Genomic DNA, 23,694 nt, shown 5'->3' on the forward strand with positions numbered 1-23,694 from the left:
TTGGAGCGTTCTTGGCATTGCCCTTCTTTGGGATTGGGATGTAGACTGATCTTTTCCAATCCTCTGACCACTACTGAGTATTCCAAACTTGTAGGCATATTGAGTGTAGCACCTTAACAGCGTCATCTTTTAAGATTTTAAATAGTTCAACTGGAATGCCATCACCTCCACTGACCTTGTTGTTAGCCATGCCTTCTAAGGCCCACTTGACTTCACTCTCCAGGATATCTGGCTCAAGGTCAGCAACTACGCTATCTGGGTTGTCCCGGGCAACTAAATCTTCCTGTCATAATTCCTCTGTGTATTCTTGCCACCTCTTCTTGATGTCTTCTGGTTGTGTTAGGTCCCTAACATTTTTGTCCTTTATCATGTCCATCTTTGCACAAAATGTTCCTTCAATATCTCCAATTTTCTTGAACAGATCTCTGGTTTTTCCCTTTCTATCATTTTCCTCTATTTCTTTGCACTGTTCATTTAAGAAGGCCCTCTTGTCTCTCCTTGCTATTCTTTGGAAGTCAGCATTCTATTTTCTGGAACTTTCCTTGTCTCCCTTGCATTTTCTTTCCCTTCTCTTCTCTGCTATTTGTAAGGCCTCGTTGGACAGCCACTTTGCTTTCTTGCATTTCCTTTTCTTTGGGATGGTTTTTGTTGCTGCCTCCTTTACAATGTTACAGACCTCCATCCATAGTTCTTCAGGCACTCTGCCCACCACATCTAGTTCCCATAGATGTTCCTTATGGGCATCTAAGGAAGTCCATAAGCTGAACAATGGGGCAACAGCACTCCTCATTCTAAAATACAAATGGAAGGGTCAACTTGCATTTCACTTGACAAAAACAGAAGCAAGAGGGAGTCAAATGAGAGCCCCCCTCTCATTTCTTGTTTTGTATGAGGCCTACCTTTTGTTGTTGTTGTTTCCACTTTATTTAGCCCTTCTCGTGCCTGCTGTTAACTGGGATAGTCTTTTATTCATGTTGAAAACAGAGGGAGCCTCTCGCCTTACATTTCCCAGAACCCATTAGCAGAGTAAGGTAGCTACCTCAATTCAGGTAGGTGGCCAATTTGTTTTTGCTGCTGCTGCTGATCTTGTCTTGTTTAATATTTATTGCCATGAGGTAGAGAGGGAGGGAGGGAGACACGTAGGGGATTATCTGCTTCAGAGAACAAAAGAGTTTGACTGGCAATGGTCTTTCTGTACCTTGACCTGGAAAATCTGCAGTTGGATCTCCACCTCAGGAAGCAAAATGTCCCAGCCTGGGCCTGGCACAGGTGTGGCTTTCTGGCCAATACTTGCTTGCTGCTGCTCTTGTTTTCTCTCAAGCAAGCTCATTGTTCCCATCTATACATCTGATATCATTGTACACCGACAAGGACTTTTCTATCAATTTCCTATAGTTTCATGTAGATGAGTTAGGTAGGCTTCGGTAATACATCTTGTTAGAGAGCTGCTATTGGCTAGAGTGTGATGGATGGGAGGACAGGAACCTTTTCAGGCAAAGGCAACAGAGTCTTGCTTGTATATCTTTTGCCAAGGGCTCATCAAAGCAGGAATTAGTCTGGTGTGAATAAGTGGATATTGTAAATATTGCTAATTGACATTTGGTTGTGAAAGATTTGGTTCCTCTATTCATTCTTCCTTGATCGGCAGCTGGTCTGTGATAGTGATAATAATTAACTGGAGCCATGTACTCACATGAGCTTGCTGAGTTTGCAAGAGCTGAGCACAGCTGTTACTGATAGGACATTTTGGAGGTCACTCATTCATTGGGTCGCCATAAATCAGAGATGACTTGACAACACACATACAAACAAAAAACCCCAAATGTATTCACATGGAGAGGATGGCTCAGTCCAGCAAGCTGTGCACAAAAGTGTCAGGGTGTCCAATGATGAAGACAGAGGGCTAGCATGGATAGACCTTAATTTTGTTCCAATGGGGTAATCCTGTTCTTGCGCTTCAGCAAGGAATTTGAATTGGTGCCCTAAAATTGACCTAATGGCTAGCTCAACATTGGACATTAAAAATACTTTGGGGATTTCATTAATATGACAATAATCCAAAGGTCAATAGTTAATTTGAGTTCCTTTAGTTCCCACCATACCAAATTTCATCTCTTCGTTTGCATAGCTTCTCGTTCAGTTCCATGCAAAGGTAAAATAAAAGACTAGGTGCAGAAGAGCAAGATCGTATTTTTCCACCCTGGCTTTTAATTTTCTCCCAAAGCCTTCCGTCTTCCTCCTGTGGCACTGAGCAAGGGCTGCTGAACTGACTGTGCAACTATTTATTGCTATTCTATATATGTTACTGCCCTGCTGCCAGTGCATGTGTAGTCATCAGTCAAATAGAACTACCCACATGCTTGATTTACTGTTGCTGAAGCAAATCTGTTTGTGGGCCTCAAGAACATAAAACATTTTCCCCCACAACAAATTAATTATTTGATTTGCATGCAAGTCATGAGCATCAGGGTCATTATTCCCTTCCATATATTTGCTCTAAATGTTAACAAGCCAGGCTCCTGCTTTCTATTCCATTGCCCAGATTATTTTGTTTTGTTATGCTTTTTTAACTTCGGGATCATGCTGGTCCTTTTATTCCCATTAGTGTTTCCCTGATTTGTAGTAACTTCCACATCCCTCCTTGGTGACTGTGCAGAACCTGTCAGAAGATTAAGTGATAAAAACCTTAAAATCAGCCATTGCAAGCAGATTCTCAGCACACCTGGTGAAGGCATTGTGAAGCAGCATGCTTCTCCTTTTGGCAAAAGGCCCTTCACAGACACGTTGCAGTGAACTGGTTAGAACATAAAATTAAGTTTGCTCACTGGCATCTGGTTCAATTTATATTCCACGAAGGAGATCCAGGAGGAGGATAAACGCTTACAAAACTGATCGCTTGTAAGGGGGAAGATAATACGAGAGAACAAAGGTTGATAACTGAGTGCAATGCCAGCTCGATCAAATGGAGCCGAGAATATTCCCATCTGTGCTAACTGACATTTCCCTGCTGAAAAGAGAAATCTTTCAGTTTTATTTTAAAGTGGCTAATCTAATCATCCTTTTTAATACCCATAACCTGCTGCTCTCTGGGAAGGCAGCCAAACAGAAGACTCAGAAATGCTCACTTCATGCAAGTAGATATTGGGAACAGGCAAGCAGCTGATGTGTGTTTGCTCTGCCCAAATAACTTCTTATTAATGAAAAATTATTGAAACAATTACACTTTGTACTGATGTCACTTGAACTGAAAATCTCTTTGCAGAAACATTGGGTTGCATGGCAAGCATATTTAAAACAAGCCAAAAAAAAAAAAAAAAAAAACCACAACTCTCTGCGTGAATGCACATTGGAGTCTAATCCGGTTCAGTTGTTCATCCAGAACCTGGTAGACAAGATGCATGAACACAGTGCATGGGCATGCATGCTGGCCCTGCCCCTTGTTCCACTTGGCCTCCTCTTCTTTCAGACTTGAGCTGAAGAGGTATTAGGTCTGTATTCCTTTGCACCTGATCAGAACTTTCGAATGTGACCAGGCACCTTGCTGTATCACAGCAACCAACTGTTTATATCCAAGCTGGCTATATAATCTCTGTTGTCCTTGTACAGACATATTTTTCTTCCCTTGGCAGTTAAAAAACAAAAAGTTTCACAGCACAATGCTATGCATATCTACCCAGAAAAGCCCCACTGAACTCAATTAGCTTTACTCCTACCTAAATCTGTGCAGAGCTTCAACATCATCAGCTCCTGTTGAAAATTGGTATACTGTAGATCTATTGGTATTAAGTAATTATTTTGGCTTTAATAACACGTGCAAGACTGGTCAGATTTCTTTCTGCTCTTGTTGTAGCAAGAGATAATTTTTGTGTGTGGAAACAATAGTAATATGTGCAATAAATTAACCACAGAAAACAAGAAGAACGGTTCCTTAGTTTTAGAAATATTTGACAAGTTGAGGACTTGAACTGGATAGTTTGCAGCTTTCTTATAGCTGATTTAGTCATTCTAAGTGTTCTCATGATTTATGCTTGCTAGGTTTCTGTTCTCTATGGGAAAAGGATTCTGCACAAATTATGCAGAAAGGAGCTCCTTTTAGATCATGGATATTAAGCAAGAAATGGTGATGAATCAAGCCCAGAACTCAGTTTCTTTCATTACAGGATGTATGCCAACTACTTGCCTGTTTGATGTATTTAAGAGGATGCCCAAAACAAAGCTGTTTGCTGGAGCCTTTGAGAGCATCTTCTCTTAATGCCTCACTGACTGACCATCATAATGTTGCTCATTCACCATGGTTTGGTTTTCTGATTTCGGTTACAGATTGCCTTGCTTGTCTATAGGTGGTGTTAGTATTTAGTATATTATTTAAGTGTTATGTTATGTTATTTGTTTGTTTCATTTGAGATGTAAACTGCCCAGACTAGTGTTTAGTGCAGTATGCAAGTTAAATAAATAAATAAATAAATAAACACATGCATACATGCATGCACACATGCACACATGCACACATGCACACATGCATACATGCATACATGCATGCATGCATGCATGCATGCATACATACATACATACATACATACATACATACATACATACATACATACATACATACATACATACATACATACCTTGGAATGTACCTTCCTGTTCAGTGAGCAGCAGGTCTGTAACTGCATAAGTTCACTCTTTGCATGTAGAAGAAAGGAACTGGCAGAATATGTTCCCTTGGTTTTAGCAAGGATTTTGTTCATTTGGGAAATTAGGATAAATTTCTGGCTTAAAACTGAAATAATATTTTCAGTTTGAGTGTTGAGAAAACGTGTTCATTAAATGGTAAAATTTGTTTCAAAGGCCAGAAAATATAACAGGAAGGAAGGGAGGGAAGGAAGGAAGGATGAAAGAAAGAGATCTGGAATCCATTAGAATTATAAGACTGAAATTGTACAGTGCTCTCATGAATGAGCTGGCCAAATAATCTTCTGTTTGGTATTTTTCTTCCCATTAATACAGTGCACCTTGGTTTTGTGTTGGCTGTTGGCCAGAAGTTAGCACTGAAAAGTAGGTATTGAGCAGTTTGATTAATGAAGGTACAGTTCCTCACCTGACACAGACTGTGCTTCATTTCCTCAGAGTTCAGAACAGGTAAATTACTCAGAACTCCAAGTCTAAAAGCTCTTAAAATACTTTGTTTTGGGGTATGTTTGAAGAAGGTATCATTCATCATGTTCATGTTTTTATCAACAAGATTAATTAAACAGCCCCGGAGATGTTGTATCTTGTACCCAGTCTCTTTAAAAAACAAAAAAGCCATGCTTAGGGTTTATCTTCAATTGAGCAGAGCTTCACTCAAATATTTCATCCAATTAACAAGTCAAATTGATTTCTTTGACAATTACAACAGCAAACATGGCCCTTTGATTTCTCAGAACCTAAGGATTTTAGAATCATTTGTCATTTTTGTCCAAACCCTCCTATCCACTGACTCATTACTGGCATTGCCTTAAGACCAGTTCTATGCATTTAGAAACCAGGGACGGGCTCCTTGCTTTGTTTTGTTTGAGAAACTAATCAAGTTCTTCCAAGCTGTAGAAGTTGCTACTTTAGATATCTTCCTAATACGTGTCAACCATAGCAGGAGTCCTGTCTATGTATCAAGATGCCAACAGAGTATTGGACTGGAGAATATAAACAAAAAGATTGACCAGCATAATCACTGAAACCTACCAAAGCAAGAGTACTGTTTGGATACTAAGGTACATATCTGTAGCTTTATACTGTGTTTTCTCTTTTTTTTCTCTAATGGCTCTTCAGGTTTGGCAGCTCGATAGTAATTGTAAACCCCTACTGTAAGAATCCTTTGGAAATCTTATCTATTTGTTAAATTAATTAATTAAACAAAACAGTTAATTAATTAATTAATTAATTAATTAATTAATTAATTAATTAATTAATTAATTAATTAATTAATTAATTAATTAATTAATTAATACAGTTAATTAATGAATATAACCAAAGCCGACCCATGATATTTTACAGCCTGAAGCAAAAGACACAATTCTGTTACTTTTTTTATATGTAGAAGAATGTTATTTTTACAATGGTGAGCAGATAAGAGTCCCGCACACCTACTAGTTCTTGAGGAAATGTAGCGAATAAAAATTAAGCTGCACAGGCCCTCACAGTTCTATCTTCCAACACTACTCCTGCCCCACAGTGTTTGCTTCCTGCACATGGCAGCTGCTTCACCTTGGTTAATGGCGGGTCAGCCTTGTGTAGAATTAATATCACTTATATGTAAGTTCTTAAGCAGTTTTCTGTTCCACAATTATCTCTTATTTTCTGATGGGGAACCTTTGTCTCAGTACTCTCCTGTCCCTACATTATTACAATCTTAGTTATTATCAGTTTCCTCAATTTGGCAAACATAAATTCAGTTTACTATTGCTGTTTCCAGTGAAGAGCTAGTTTTCTTAAAGCTAATTACTATAAGAATAAGCCTAAATCAAATGCCACAGAAAAGTAATAAAAAGGCACATTGGAAAGGTCAGTTTTCAATTAGGTTGAAAGTGGCAGAATTATTAGCTGCCAGGCACTGATCTTTCAGTCATCAGAAAATACACCAAGCAGTCCAAATCTGCCTTAGACCCTAATGGCGCAGTGGTTAATCTGCTGTACTGCAGCCAAAACTGTGTTCCCGACCCAGGGTTGAAACCCAGGGAGTTGTCTCAAGGTTGACTCAGCTTTCCATTCTTCTGAGGTTGGTAAAATGAGTACCTAGTTTGCTGGGGTGGGGAAAGGTGTAGTTTGCATAATTAACTTGTAGATCACCCAGAGAGCGCTTTAAGTGCTATGGGGTAGTTCATAAGCAGAACACTTTGCTTTTTTGCTTTGCTTAGAAGGAATTTAAATTCTGGTGCTGAATGTTGGCCAAGAGATGGAGGACATGTCTACATGGACTTATAGAGTGGGCTGGTGCAGTGTAAATAAGATATTTTAAGGTCGAGGTACAACATATGCACCTCAAGTGCACCTGTATAGCCAGTCTGGTTCCTTTAAGAATGCTAGTGAACATGGGGGGGATTTCTATCTTGCCTCTCTCTGTCTCTCTCTCTCCACTTCCAAGAAGATTTCAATCTTTAAACACCCCCCCCCCCCCCAGTTTGTCAACATCCTTCTTAAAGTGTGGTGCCCAGAACTGGGCACAGTGCTCTAGATCAAGCTTAACGAATGCTGAATAGAGGAGAACTACTACCTCATATAATTTGGAGACTATAGTTCTGTTAATGCATCCTAAAATTAAATACAAGAAGTTAAAGAGGACAGCCTTCTCTGATACCTCTGTCAAGGAGAAATGGCACAGAGAAAATACCATTAGTTAATCCTCTGGGTCTTGGAAATGAGAAAGGAATCTGAATTCATTTCAGAAATTGAAAAGGGAGTCTAAACTTGGTGAGTACAACAACAACAACAACAAAACCCACCAGTATATTTTGTCAAAGGCTTTTACTGCCTCAAGTGAAATAATTTCAGCCTGTTGAAGTCTCTCATCATTTAGAGCGAGCATATCCAGAACCAGTTTCCAATCATCACTGCCCTGCTAACTTTGCATGAACCCAACCTGGCCTGAATGTACCAGGATTGTAATTACTTTTTGAATTATATTGGCTAATATACGAGTTGATATTTTAGCATCAATATTCATGAATGAAACTGATTTAAAAGTTGAATGCTAAGTGTGGTGTTTACAGGGCTTAGCAACCACTGTGATATAATTGTCATACAATGAGGATAGTAAGGCCCTATTTTGACATACCTCCTTGTGAACTAGATGTGATTTTGGAATTTAAAATTGCAGTTATAATGCACCAAAGAGACAAAGGTGTAATCCCTCTCTCTGGAGTGTGAAATATGTAAGAGTGTAAGATTTGAAGTGCTAATCGGGTCTAATGCAGCCATATAGACCTTAAGTGTAGCTTTCAACAAAGAATATTTTTTGTGTAAGGATGTGTTCCCATCTAAAACTGGATCTATAATATCATTAAAATCTCCTCTAATCAATCCATAGTTATGCTTAATATTCATCAAATAGCTGAAAAATCAGTGGAATTTGGAGAATCAACATTCAGATATTAAAATTAATATAGTAATCATAGAATTAGTGCATTTCATAACCAAAATCATCATTGGATCAATGATCACTTGTTGAACTTGAAAAGGAATACACTTTTAATCAATATTGATTGATTGATTGATTAAATAAATATATCTGTAACATAAACATGTCCAGACTTGATGATCCATAGGCTCCCTTCCAGCTCTGAAGTTCTAAGATTATGTTCCTTCAACTCAGATAAAACTTTTTTTTGCGTTAGTAGAATCTTGCAAGTCCTTGATGTTCTAAGCTACTACATTAAACATAAAAATTGAAAATAGTATATTCACTTCATAATAGCTGAATAAGTTGAAAGCATCATCATTTTTTCTGCCCCCTCCCATCTTAATTATTGTTCAAATATATATGGACCTTTACAAGAACTTACAAGTTGCAAGATAGAAAAAAAAGGAGGGAATCTAAGTAATGATTTAGGGTGAAAAAACCTCACACAACGTCTTGGCTTTATTCCCAGACAGGTTATCTTTATATTGACTGGAGCCCAAGGTGAAAGAGAAAAGAAAAAAAGCAAAGGGGAAAGAAATCATGACTCATGGACACTCAGCCATAGAAACCCAACTGGCAGAAGTCCCAGAAATTTCAGTATTACTGGGTCTCAACTCAATCAGCTTGCACCTTCTGACAAAGTCATGACTAATGGAGCTCTTAAATTTGAGATTAGGACAGACTGAGTAAATGTGAGATAGCTGCAGGTAATTTTCAGGCTAAGAAGGTCTTGTCAGCAATTGGCAAACTATGGGGTTTTTTTGGATATGAGTTCTTCAGCAGTACACATTTGCCTAGAGTGCAGAGTGGCCCATGGCAGTGCATCTACAATAACTTGATTTATTTTTTCTTGAAATCTGCCCATTGATGTTAGCCAGTAATTGTAATCACATTGCCACCAGATTATTAAGCATGATTGCATCAGCACTGACTGGGGGAAACCATAATATTGCTAACCACAGAGGGCCACAAAGTAGGAACAGAACAGTCATTTTAACCTTTGGCTTTCCAGATATTTTCAACTTTAGATCCTAGAATCCCTCACTATTGGCCATGTTGGCCGAAGCATCTGTGAGTTGAAATTCATATGGAAAGCCAAAATATGAGAAGCACTGCAGTAGATGAAGCAGTGGGATTCCTTGCCTTTCAGTGCTGAGAGGCAGTGGCAGGACTGCATGTAGCAGTTAGCCCTGGAGAAAATGCACAGTTGCTGAGTAGGTACTTGCCTCTATTGATATCAGCAATTGAAAGCTGCAGTACTTTTATATTTCTGCACCAACCCACTCTGCTTTCACTAAAATCTTTAGTATTTTTGCTTAGGACAATCATAGATAGATAGATAGATAGATAGATAGATAGATAGATAGATAGATAGATAGATAGATAGATAGATAGATAGATAGATAGATAGATAGATAGATAGATAGATAGATAGATAGATAGATAGATAGATAGAAATTTAGAAAATGACAAGGCAAAGTAACCTACTCTACTTAAAGGAAGGAACCTCATAGTTGCAGTAGTATGCAAAAGGCATACCTTTGAGTGCAGATCTGACCAACAGCATGTCAGACTGATATCCAGGGACACAAGGCCCGTTTTGGTCTTACACTGATCTAGTTTTGTACTTTGACCCTCAGTAATGATGAGACCAACAACCAATCCCAATATCCCCCCCCCCCCCGAACTTCCTGGAATACAAACAGTCTTGCAACTCCTCCAAGAAGGAATACAACTGAGGCACCCTCTGCTAGGCTGGATAAAATTACTTCAATTAACTTCAGTCTGAGATACAGTGGTGCCTTGCTAGACAGTTACCCCGCATGACCGTTTTTTTGCTAGACATTGACTTTTTGCGATCGCTATAGCGATTTGCAAAACAGTTATTCCTATGAGGGAATTTCGCTGGACAATGTTTGGTCCCTGCTTTGCAAACTGATTTTTGCTAGACAACGATTCTGACAGCTCCCTCCACACTCGCAGAACAGTTTTTTTGGGACCTAAGCTTTGCAAGACAGCAATTTAAACAGCTGATCAGTGGTTCGCAAAGCGGCTTTCCTATGGCCGATCTTCACTAGACAATGACGATTCTTCCCCATTGGAACGCATTAAACAGGTTTCAATGTATTCCAATGGGGAAATGCTTTTCGCTAGACAATTATTACGCTAAACAGCAATTTCAGTGGAACGTATTATCATCATCTAGCGAGGCACCACTGTAATGATTTCTCATGGGAACTACTAGTTGTTGTAGCTGACACCATTCCATCATCTAGGCCTCATCCCTACCTCAGCCAAGATGGAAATGGTTCAGCTTTTATGGATTTCCTCACAATTTGTCAAGGGGGGGAGAAAGCATCCTCATCATCCCCACCCAGTGACTCACAACTATGAACTGGTGATAAAAGGTAAGAGTTCTAAATTGCATGTCACTGTAAAGGTATCTGTTGAAGTTTGCTAGTCCTAATCCTTGACAGGATTTCCACACAATCCTCCCAATGGAGATCAAAAGTGACAAATTAAACTGAAATCAAAGTTAAAACATTTATGGTGGCTGGCCAAAGTAACTTAGGAAGTTTACACTTGACAACAATATAACCAAATAAGAGCAAATTAACTTAAAGCATTGACACCCAACAAAATACAAACTTTTCCATCCCACTTAATTCAATCAGTAGGGAAAAAGGCCACCAGTATTAAGTGGCAAGGAGAAAAAAAAATAAACCTCTCAGCTCTGAAGCAACCAGCTAAGCCCAAACTAAATACAAGGTGACTGGTTCGGTATCAGAATTCAAAAGAAGATGGAGTGTGGCATGGAGAATTTCTCTTGTAAAGTCAAGGCTGTGATGATGATGATGATGATGATGATGATGATGATGATGATGATGATGATGATGATTTTATTTTATTTTATTTTATTTTATTTATGTATTTATGTATTTATTTATTTGATTTATTTATTTATTTGATTTATATCCCGCCCATCTGATATATCATACCACTCTGGGTGGCTTTAAGCAGTCAACTCATCTTGTACGGTAATTGGTTTTCCTCTCTTCCTGCCTTTCCCAGAATTATTGTATTTTCTAGCAGGTCTTCAAGCCTGAGTGCTCACTGGAAGGACAGATCCTGAAGCTGAGGCTCCAAAACTTTGGCCATCTCATGAGAAGAGAAGACTCCCTGGAAAAGACCTTGATGTTAGGAAAGTGTGATGCCAAGAGGAGAAGGGGACGACAGAGGATGAGATGGCTGGACAGTGTCTGCGAAGCGACCAACATGAATTTGACTCAACTCTGGGAGGCAGTGGAAGACAGGAGGGCCTGGCATGCTCTGGTCCATGGGGTCACGAAGAGTCGGACACAACTAAATGACTAAACAACAACAACAACAAGCAGGTCTTGAGTTCCCGTGATATGCCCAAAATATGGCAATCTCAGTTTCATCATTGTTACCTCCAGAGAAAGCCCAGGCTTGATTTGCTGTAGTACTCACTTGCTCATCTGTCTGATAGACCAGGATATTTGCAAAGCTCTCCTCCAGCACCATATTTCAAATGAATCATTTTTTTCCCTGTCAGCTTTCTTCATTTCACACCTGTACATAGTAACTGGAAATACAATAGTGTGGATAATCTTGGCCTTGGTCTCCAATGACACATCCTTACACTTAATGATCTTTTCTAATTCCTTCAATCCTGCCCTTCTGATTTCTTGGCTACAATATCCTTTTGGATTGATGATTGAACCAACGTATACAGAATCATTAATAATTTGAATTTCTTCATTGTCACCACTGAAGATGTGTTGTTCTCTTTTACTCGTGATTTTTGTCTTCTTAATGTTTAACTGCAATCCTGTTCTGTACATCTGTATTTTATCCTAACAGTAGCTTCTTGTCCAGAATTCAGGTTATGCATGAGGATGACGAAGTGTTGAAGCACATCCATTTCTTTCAGAACAATCAACAGCTTCTCATGATCTATAAATCATACACTGATTCTCTCAAATATTTCTCCATATTCAGTATTAACAGCAGCCTCTTGCCCAGAATAAGTTTACAGTACACTAGAGAATGATAAAAACTTGTGGCAGACCCATTCCTAGAATAATACAATAAATGAGTTGGAAGGGGCCTATGAGGCCATCAAGTCCACACCTCTGCTCAATGCAGGAATCCAAATCAAAGCAGATCTGACAGATGGTTGTCCAATTTTGTCTTGAATGCCTCTAGCACTGGAACACCGTCAACGTAATTGGTTCCGTTGTTGTGCTGCTCTAATTGTTATATTTTTCCTGATATTCAGACTAAATCTGGCTTCCTGTAGTTTGAGCTCATTATTTTGTGTCTTGCACTCTGGCATGATTGAGAACAGATCCTGCTCCTCTCTGTATGATTGCCTTTCAGGTATTTGAAATGTGCTATCATATGTCCTCTCAGTCTGCATTTCTTGGCTAAACATGCCCAGTTCATTCAGTCTTTCCTCTTAGGGCTTCGTTTACAGTCCCCTGATCATCCTTGTTGCCCTTCTCTCTGAACTTGTTCCAGATTGTTGGCATCCTTTTAGAATGATCCATAGCTCTTTATGATCCACACTATTGAAGGCTCTGCTGTAACCTATACAATGCAAACTGATTTTCTTCTGATTTTTTTTGGTGCAATCAAGTTGCCAGTGGATATTTTCAATATGATCTTAAGTGTCTCTTTCTTTTCAGAATTCAACTTGAATATCAGGCGTTTCTCATTTTTGTTACAACACCTTAAGAATCACTTTGCTTGTATATGAAATTAGAGGAAAGCTCCTATAGTTGCTATACTCTTTAGTATCTCCTTTCTTGGGGACTGGAAAGTTTGCTGAAAATTTCCATTAGGTGAAATAAAAAGATCTGTATGCAAGGAGACAAAAATTCCAGAATGCATGTATAATTTGTCTTGCATATATGATGTCACTGAACAGAAATCTTTAGAGAATGGATTGGGCATGTAATGTAGGAATTGGCATCGTTCAGTGTAAAAGAATTTTGTAACTCACTTATGTAGATGTATTTATGTGTTCCATTTTCATCCCAGGTCTCCATTAGAAAAAGCACGAAAATAAAATATGAAAAATTTTTGTTTGTTTATTATCTTCCAAGAAAAAAAAGTAAATGCACCAGAACAACTCATGTTCTCGTCATATTGCAGTGAGAACAGGCATGCCTTGAAATATCTAAAGTTGTTTCCTGGCCTGATGGAAGCAATTCATATCGAGTCTTCCATGACAGCTTTCTAGTGGGATGTACCTATGCAAGTTAACAACATCCCTGATAAAACCAAACTATAATTGGATATATTTTTATTTTTTTCTCAGAATTTTAGTCACTAAACTCACACTTCATTTATACTGGTGAAATGGATCTTATTCTGATTTATTTTTTGTTCCTGTTCATCACAGCTGTATTAAAGAATTTTGCTCAATGTGTAAGTTTAAGGTTAACTTTTTAAAATCACTTCTAATTGGCCTACATGTCAAAGCTTAGCTTCAGAAACAAAAATAAAGGATGCTGTTAGTCGTGTTGGACTAGATCCCAGTAATGGTCTCAATTTAGCTGAATTAAGCTGTCACACAATTTACTAAGCACGGCGATCAGGATTATTTGCTCTTGTAAATACTTTACATTAGTCAGCAGATGGCAGCCAGTGTACAATAACTATTTCACCATGTTAACAGGAAGCATATGTTTTCCCTCACATTCTTTCCTCATTTGCAGCTCTGTGTTAATCTGTGAACTCTTTAGTGATGATAATCAGTTGAGGTGATATTTCATCCCCACTCAGTTTGTGTAACAGCTTTAATGGAGTAGATAATAGTGGAAAATGCAGGTGATATTTCTTTTAGCAGATTTCTGAAGTGTGGATACTTCAGGAAGGTCAGGCATTGATTTCTGGCAGGAAATGAGGGTGATTTTAGGAAAGGTATTGGATGAAATTCATCAGGCCTGTAGCAAAAGATCTGGTGAGAAGGATCATGATGACATATCCTATAGGTGTCATTTTAGAAAACCAAAAGCCCACATAATAGGACTCTAAAATCTATTTCTCAGAGTTAATTTACATCAAATATTAAGTAGAAATGGCACACTTTATTGCCATAAAGTACTGACAATCTGCACAGACTGCCCTTTCAATATTTCTAGATGGAAATTCAGCCCTTCTGAACATACTGCTCTCTGGCACACTTCACATTTTATTCCTGTCCATCTGTTGGAATGGCAGAGTGCCTGCTTCCAAGGTGTTACATTGGCTTGAATAGGGCAGAAGTGCCAGTTAAATATGGAGCTGAAAGGCATTGGTGTAGAAAGCTCCATTTTACCTACAAAGTGTTAATATAAAAAACCCCGTATGCTACGATTTATGCAATCACTGCCATAATGTTAGGATCAATGTACAAGAAACTGCCACTGAGCTCATGCTGAAATAAAAACTTTTCACTGAATTTCATCTCGCACAATGCTCACACAGTGTTTTCATGTTTGTGAATGCAAACGTGAATGCAGTTTTCATATGTGTGAATCTAGAACTAGCTTATTATTCCAAAATGCTTGATGAAGATAGATCCTTCCTTCCTTCCTTCCTTCCTTCCTTCCTTCCTTCCTTCCTTCCTTCCTTCCTTCCTTCCTGTTCTGTTGTGTTCTGTTCTGTCGGCTCCACATTCATTGTATATCCTCCAATGTAGCTAATGACTTCCTTTAAATCTTGTAGTATTGATAATTCTAAAAATCAAAGGCAAAAAGAATGAGTAGTATCAGTGGTTAATAATTAGAAATGGTGGGAAACCCATAAGTTTATAAATTAAAAAGGGACTCTGATAAAATCATGGAAAAGTGTGAATAATTTTCTTAGGTGCCTGAAGAGAGCCAGCTGAACAGGTCATGGCAAGATGTTCCATATGACAAGATGCTAAATAATTTGGGTGCCAATAGCTGATTCATTAATCTATGAACTGTATTTAAAATGAAAATCCAGAATCAAATGTATTAGTAAGCTTATTTTTTGTTAAACCAAATAAACGAGGTCTTTCTTCATGTAACCGTTATTTTCAAACTTCCTGCAATAAAGACGTCACTTTGAGGACTGCCTCTCTTTAAAGCAGTGTTTCCCAACCTTTTTCCAGCTGTGATCTATTTTTATAATAGCCAAGTAACCAGTGAGCACCCCTCTACATTTGCATAAAAAGGCATTTTATTGGAGTAAAGAGAACCTTAAAATATATTTTTTCAGAATATAATTCTATCCTAATATTTAATGCAACAGTTGTAGTTGAACAAACTTCAGAATTTGCAGCTGAAGTCACTTCCCCCACCCCAACAGCTCACTAATACAAGTCAGATAGCTAGCCTGACACTGGAGCCACTGCTGCTGGAGAAGGAGAACATTCAACCAGGGGCCACTTGGTGCCCAGGAGAATTGAAGAGAGCTTGGGGAGGTACAAGTGAGGGAGGCGTGGGACTATCCCGAAAGGAATCAAGGAGAGGGCTGCAAGTTGGGGGCAATGTGTCCCTCTCCTCTGAAAAACAGCAGTGAACCCCCAAAAACACTTTGCAACCCCCCTTGAGGGTCATGACTCAGGTTGGGTACTGTAAGGAATGCTTGAAAGCTGCAAGCTTTTTCCTGAGCTTTAGCCAAAGTCCTAATGAGGTTTTTCCCCACACATTCTATGGCAATTGCCTAGTTATTTACTCTTCTGGCAGGCCCTCTTGTCGCATGACTGTTTGCACTCCTATTTGCAAGATTAATGCAAAGGGAAATCTCTTGGGAAGGAAATGCTTACAAAATTACTTTTACACAATCACAGAAGTGCATAGGATTCCGGCCCTGGGGTTTTAAGGCTCCACATTTTGATGAATAGAAACAAATGTTTCCTTTAATATAGGCACTTACCATAAAATGCCTGTAGAAATTTTGTTGCTCCCTATTTTGCAGTTACCACTTGAATAGGTATTATTATAATTTTGTTAACATACTGGATTTCATAATTGAAAACAAATATTTCACTATGGTAAAAAAAAGAACAGCAGTGCTTTGTTCTCCTAGAGATTCTCTTTACTTATTGGGACTTTAAATTACCCAAGGAAAATCTTCTCTGATTATAGATCAGTGTATCGACAAGAAAACTGTAATGCTGTACTGAAGGGACTGGTAACTGATAGGCACAGGGCTGTCATTATAGCATTTGGTTGCCAAATACCCTGAGTTTTGGCATGGAGCTTGCATTCTGGATCCACGGGAGCCAGATGGCCTCTGGTTTTAATAGCAATCTGCAAACAACTTTGGATGGCTTGTGGAGAAAATGATATAGAAAACTCTTAACTTTAATCATTCTTTGTTGGATACAAAGGGGCAGCCATAAAACTGTACAGATACTAGATGATGACCTTCTTTCTCCATCCTGCCAGTGCTTCACAGGAAAGGTTCTGAAATACTGTGGCTAAGAAAGGCAATCTGTGGTCGATAAATCATTCTGTAGAAAGGGCCATTAGACACCTGGAGGAAAGAGTTGCCAACTGACAGATTCACCTATAATGATGACAACCATGATAAAGATAATAATAACAGTGGGGAATTAGCTCATTGACATAGTACAAGTCACTAATTTCTGGGCAGTTATAATCTGGGAAAGGAGTACGACAAGGCTGTATATTGTCCCCCAGCTTATTTAACTTATATGCAGAATACATCACGCGGAAGGCTGGACTGGAGGAATCCCAAGCCGGAATTGAGATTGCCGGAAGAAATATCAGCAACCTCCGATATGCAGATGATACCACTCTGATGGCAGAAAGTGAGGAGGAACTAAAGAACCTTGTAATGAGGGTGAAAGAGGAGAGTGCAAAAAACAGACTGAAACTCAACATCAAAAAAACTAAGATCATGGCCACTGGTCCCATCACCTCCTGGCAAATAGAAGGGGAAGATATGGAGGCAGTGACAGATTTTATTTTCTTGGGCTCCATGATCACTGCAGATGGAGACAGCAGCCACGAAATTAAATGATGCCTGTTTCTTGGGAGGAAAGCGATGACAAACCTTGACAGCATCTTAAAAAGCAGAGCCATCACCATGCCAACAAAAGTCCGAATAGTCAAAGCTATGGTTTTTCCTGTCGTGATGTATGGAAGTGAGAGCTGGACTATAAAGAAAGCAGACCGCTGAAGAATTGATGCTTTTGAATTGTGGTGCTGGAGGAGGCTCTTGAGAGTCCCCTGGACTGCAAGGAGAACAAACCTATCCATTCTGAAGGAAATCAACCCTGAGTGCTCACTGGAAGGACAGATCCTGAAGCTGAGACTCCAATACTTTGGCCATCTCATGAGCAGAGAAGACTCCCTGGAAAAGACCTTGATGTTAGGAAAATGTGACGCCAAGAGGAGAAGGGGACGACAGAGGATGAGATGGGTGAACAGTGTCTGCGAAGCAACCAACATGAATTTGACAGAACTCCAGGAGGCAGTGGAAGATAGGAGGGTCTGGTGTGCTCTGGTCCATGGGGTCACGAAGAGTCGGACATGACTAAATGAACGATAATCTGAGCCAAGATAACGTAACAAGAAAGCCTATGTTAGATGTAAGTTGATGCATCTAGATAGGTTCCATGTAACTAATAAATTCAAAGAAAGACTACAGGGTTAAACTGCAACTTATCAGATTCAAAGAAAGACTACAGGGTTAAACTGCTAAGTTGCAGTTAACCCAAAAGTTCAGTTCTTTCTTAAATACTGATGATGGGTTTTTGTTACATTGTATGCGTTAAGCAGTTTACCAATGCCATTGTATTCTCAACAATGGTAAATTATGTAATCAGTCATTTAATTCTTATTGTATTTTAGGCATGTCAGTTCTCTTTCACCTCACTGCTAAAATGTATAAACAAACAAACAAACAAACAAACAAACAAACAAATAAATAAATAAATAAATAAATAAATAAAAGATGAAAAATGCCAAACAATTTTTCTAACCACTACTTGTATATAAACCTGTCAACTCAGGATGGTATTCCATACATCTTGATCTATGAATGCTTACATAGTAATACATTTGCTATTTGTTGATGTTCCGCAAGTCTTTTTGTTGTTTGCTGGAAGAGACTTCCTCTCTGTTAACCTTCGAGGAATAGGTTAGGAAAACAGCTTTTCTATACAACCAGACATGTTCATTGTAGATAAGTATGTTACACTTCTTGATTTTGTCATAATGCATGTTGCATGCATGGACATTCTGCTTCCTACTGTCATAGTTTTGTGTTTTTGAAAAGGTCATTTCAATTATCCTTACCAAAAAGTCAGTCAAAGACTGACTGTTAGGCTCATGGTGACATTGTTCATGGAGACTTCTAAATGCAGTAAACATGCTGTCAAATTCATTTGCCGAGCAGAGTTTCACACAAAAACTAAAATATATTACTTGGCTCATTTTAAAGGATATCCTTTTTACCATTCTAATAATGGATACAAAGGAAAGAAAGTATTATCAGATGGAAGAATTCTGGTCAAGGTTTATTTGCATAGTATTCTACATAATAGTTTAATATTTGTCATTTACTGTATTTTAATGTGCTGTTGTTGTAAACTGTCCTGTAAACTGCCTTGGGTCCCAGTTCTGGGAGAATGGTAGTAGAATGAATGAATGCATGCATGCATCCATCCATCCATCCATCCATCCTGTCAGGACTGGGGCCTTGCCAGAACTTGGCAGCCTTAGTGCAGGCAGGATCAGCCCCATCTCTCTGGAGAGAACTGCTCTAAGGATTGCATGACTGGGCCCTTTCCCTGTTGCAGTTGTCGGGCTCCTCAGGCATGCCACCTATGGAACCTGAGGACTGGGCTATATAAGAATAGGCTGTCCCTGCAGACCTTTGCCTCAGCAGTGAAGTTCTTTAACTGTGCTGTTGTCCCTGTCCTGCCCTCCTAGACCCTGCTGCCTTGATATGGTTCCTCCTGGATTTGACCCCTGGACTGTCTGACTGTTATTTGCATCATCCTTCTACCTGGCTGCTGTATGGACTCAAAATTTCAGTGGGTTGGTCTCTGCTTGGGCTGTGGGGTTAGTTCTATCTGGTTCCTGTGGTCTTGCTCTGGACTGGGTCCTGGTGCCTCTTCTACTGAACCCTGACAGTTTGCTGAGGCCACTTGCACCCTGACCCTTGCATCATGTCCATAGATATAAGCCATATCGTCCAGGTTCTGCAAGCAGAGGTCCTGGCCCTGTGTTCCCAGGTTGCTGCACTCCAGAATGTGCCAGAACCTTCTTCACCAGTCTGGCCTCCAGCACCCCCTTTGCCAACATGTTTTTCAGGGGAATGCAAGGTGTTAAGGGGGTTCATTAACCAATGCTAGCTGCTTTTTTTGAATGTGTCTGGATGCCTACCCCAGTGAACAAAGCAAGGTGGCACTGATGGTCAGTTTACTGTCAGGCCTAGTATTAGCCTGGGTGTCTCCTCTGCTGGAATTGGACCATGCCTCATTGGAAGGCCTGACTGTGTTTTTGCAGGTTCTTGAGTGTTTGGAGACATTTGCTAATAGCAGCAGTCAGTGGAGTTGGCTCTGCAGTCACTAAGGCAGGGCTGCAGATCAGTGGATGACTATGCAGCTGAGTTTTGCTGCCTTGTGGCTGATACTGCCTGGAATGAAGTGGCACAGTGTTTCCATTTCTGGGCTGGATTGAATGCTGCTCTTAAGGATGAGCTAGCCCATATCACTGTGCCTACTACCTTGAATGAATTCATTTCCCTCAGTATTAACATACAGTATATACTTGGTTGGTGGAACAGGAACATGAGCACTGTGACTCTTGGTTTGAGAACAGCAGCCATCATGCTGGGCTTGGGCCTTTCCCATCCCCAGAACCTATGCAGGTGGATGGTTCTCATCGCCGCTTAACCCCTGCTGAGAAGCAACACCATTGCCACCAAGGGATTTGCCTTTACTGTGGTACTCAAGGCCACAATGCTGCCACCTGCCCTGCCATGGTTTGACCACTGGGAAATGGCTCCTCTCAGCAGTTGTAGGGGGTAGCCTACCAGGAGCTGAACTTTCAGCCCCACACTTTGTGATACAATTCTGGCTATAACAGACTTCGGGGCTTCATCTAATGTCATGCTGGCTGAAGCCGGTCCTTGTACTGGTGGAGAGATTGGACGGTACCCTCCTCACATCATGTCTGGTGATGCAAGAAACAGAACTTTTGCGGATGCTCATGGGCTCTACTTACCAGGAACGGACTTTGTTTGATCTGACCAGGGCATCCCACTTTCCAGTAATCCTGGGGATTACCTGGTTAATGGAGCACAACCCTGCAATTTCTTGGGCCCAGTGAACGGTCTGTTTCCCATCTGCTCATTGTCAGGAAAACTCTTTCAAGGTTTCTGTGGTCAAGGGTTGGGCAGGCACAGTAGCTGAAACCTCACCAGAAGACTGCCCACAGAGGTCACAATTTCTGAGCCTTACCAGGATCTGGCTGATGTTTTGGAAAAAAGAAAGGCAGCTGAAATATTGCCCCCACACTGGCCTTATGATTGTCCCATTGATCTCCACCCCAGTGTGGAGATTCCTTTTGGACAAATTTATGCCTTGTCTGCTCCTAAACTGGAGGCTCTCCATGAATACTTCTAAGATAACCTAGCCAGAGGGTTTATTCGCCCATCCACCTCACCTGCAGGGGTGCCTATCTTCTTTGTCAAAAAGAAAGATGGGGGATTGTGCCCTTGCATTGATTACCGGCAACAGAACCAGGTAACAATAAAAAACTGATAACCCCTGTCTCTTACTGTATCTAGGAATTGTTCGAGCAGCTTCAGGGAGCTCACCTCTTTTCAAAGTTAGATCTTCTAGAAAGGCATTGAAATGAAACAAGTAAGTACATATGTTAAGAAATGTGCAGTGTTCTAAGGAAGAGAGATGCTTCTGAGATGCTTCATCAAGCACAAGTCTTTTAGAATAAGGGGTATGCTTACCATTGTGTTTAGAATGAAAATGGAAGAGATTTTCAAGTGCTATTTCTGTGCAGTCAGATTATTTCATCTCACCCCATCAAGCCCAATTGGATCAACAGGGTGGGGGCCCAAAGGATGGGCGCATCAGCATGCTGGATGCAGCCTGTTGCCTATTTCCCCCCTTATTATGACTGATATTGTGTTCCTGTTTTATACATGGATGCACATTATGTTTTTTATTAGTTGTTTTTGTACGTACCTATATGAACTGTAAAGGTATATTGTGGTATTTTCTGAGCATCTTTACCCTTTGTATATTTCTGCATTTCAGTTCTCTGAAACTATAGAGTCTATATTTTTTTTAAAAAACACAGTTTTTAAAAAGGTTAAGGCTGCTCAGTGTTCACCAATCATTTAATAGAATGCTTTAACATCCAGAGAATTGTGTCATGTTTCAAAACATCTCTGCAGACTGTAAATAAAGTGTAGATATTTTATTAACGATTGTACTTGTTATAAAGGAAAAATGCTCATGATGGCAGTAGAATTCTTACCATAGGCACTCAATATGCTCTGTTGCTTCCATTAATAGTCCCATGCTCCGTTTGTGGAAAGTGATACAGATTCATCCAGATCAAAATGTCTTCCGTGGGAATTTTCTGACTGCAAGGAGAAATAAAGGGACAAAAATTATAGGCTGAGATATATGTGAACAAAAGTCAGAACCATAGTCTTGGAGTGATGAGGAAAATAAGATCCTACGTGCTTGTTTCTTTCTAAATTGTTTAAATTCAATTCTCTGAATAAGATATTCAAGCTGATGCAAGCTATTACGTATCTAAAAAAGAAAATTCATACTAGGTTTCCATAACTATTATGTACTATTTACATTTTATAGCAAATATTTTTTACTGTAGCATTGGTGGAAAATGTCATCTTTCTATTTTCAGTAGCTCCATCTTGCTTCCTTGCCAAGACTTCTTTTCCTTTCAAAGGAGTCCTTGAGACTAGAATTATGTGTCTAAAGGAGTCTTAAAAGGCTAAAATTGAGTAAAATTACAATCTATTTAATTTGCCATGGTGTATGCTGACTATCAGTTTTTTCTCTAACAAATAAGTCCTGTACGTTTCTTCTTGGAAGTGAGCCACTTTGATTCAGAGAAGTATGGACAGGATTGTAGCCTTGATCTTCCATCTATATTCATCTACTGAAAAATATCTCAATTGCTTTATATCTATGGTATTATACTTTTTAAGTCAGTGCCTAGATGTATTGAAAATATGTGTAACATAATGGCTGCAATCCAATAGTATGACCTCTCTGCCATTTTGCAAAGTCATCATGGTGGGGAGGCTTTGCTCTCCCTCCTGGAAAGTAGCATCACGCTTCAATAACTCTGCATCTGAGGGGAGGACAGGCAGAGCCTGTTTTTCATGCAAACCCACCCACCCTATATTAAGAATGAGATTAGCTGGTTGCCTATTGGAGCCGGATGGGAATTTCTAGCTTGTATCCTAGATTGGCCGTTGGATGCAGGTGTGTTTCCACCCATGCCATTCTTAATTGCCAGGTGAGGTTCAGAATAAACATTCTTAATTTAGTTAAAGTCATTGGTCACAGCATTGGGTAGTGCGATGACAAGAGCTGGGGTGAGTTCACGATTAGCATGTGGTGCGAGCATTATGCCATCTTTCTGTCAGGTGGAGCCAATTGGGCATCTGAGGAGAGGTGGTTTTACATAGGGCAGCCTCCAGGACAACAGTCCACTTAGGGTCATGAGACTTGGTGGGCTCAGAAGGTGGGTTACCCTTAGCACAGAGCACCTGAAGATGTGCTGTTTAACGAACAGCACGATTCAGAAATAGATCACCATGCTCTATTGAATCACCTGGAGGTACTGTATAGACTACTGTGGTCTGTTAGGGAGATCGTACTACAGTCAGGCTCATTGTAGTTGGGGGATTAATTTAATTAGTTAATAAAATTGTGGCCCAAGTTTAACCCAATAACCCGTGCCTCACCTCTGGGGGAGCAAAGTCACAAGTAGAGCAGGACCACTGAATCAGTGGGGATTTAGTGAGTTAACTTCTCCATAAATTCCATAGTTTCAATAGGCCTACTCTAGTTGCAGCTTACTACTGGATTTCAGCCCCTTTTCTCTTTATGTCAACATTTAATTTATCTGCCAAATCACAAAAAAGAAAAAAATTACCATTCTCCTTAATTCTTCTTAAGATCTAGCAGATACTGCAGTCCCACTCACATTTGCCTATGAGTAAATGCCTTTGAAAACCATAGACAGCTTTACCTATTGTGTAACTATCATAGAATCACAAAATAGTAAAGTTAGAAGGGGCCTATAAGGCATAAAGTCTAAGACCTTGCTCGAAACAGGAATATAAAACAAAGGATATCTGCCAGGTGGTTGTCTAAGTTTCTCTTGAATGCCTCCAGTGCTGGAGCACTCACCACCTCTTGAGGTAATTGATTCCATTGTCATACCACTCTTATAGGAAGTTTTTCCTGATATTCAACTGAAATCTGGGTTCCTGTAACTTGAGACCGTTGT

At 39.7% G+C, this 23,694-nt stretch overlaps 2 long non-coding RNA genes across 2 annotated transcripts; one reads left to right on the top strand and one right to left on the bottom strand.

Moving 5' to 3' along the window:
• The first annotated feature begins 5,485 nt into the window (after nt 1-5,485).
• On the top strand, nt 5,486-8,685 carry LOC144588179 (uncharacterized). The gene is made up of 2 exons (XR_013543567.1): nt 5,486-5,753; nt 8,628-8,685. It is a non-coding gene; the product is annotated as an uncharacterized LOC144588179 (long non-coding RNA).
• Nucleotides 8,686-11,097: 2,412 nt separating this feature from the next.
• LOC144588180 (uncharacterized) lies at nt 11,098-21,792 on the bottom strand. Its single transcript, XR_013543568.1, has 2 exons — nt 21,679-21,792; nt 11,098-14,907 (listed from the first exon to the last, which is right to left on the bottom strand). It is a non-coding gene; the product is annotated as an uncharacterized LOC144588180 (long non-coding RNA).
• Between the last annotated feature and the right edge of the window lie 1,902 nt (nt 21,793-23,694).

This window comes from Pogona vitticeps, chromosome 3 (genome assembly GCF_051106095.1).
Source record: "Pogona vitticeps strain Pit_001003342236 chromosome 3, PviZW2.1, whole genome shotgun sequence".
Taxonomy (NCBI): Eukaryota; Metazoa; Chordata; class Lepidosauria; order Squamata; family Agamidae; genus Pogona; species Pogona vitticeps.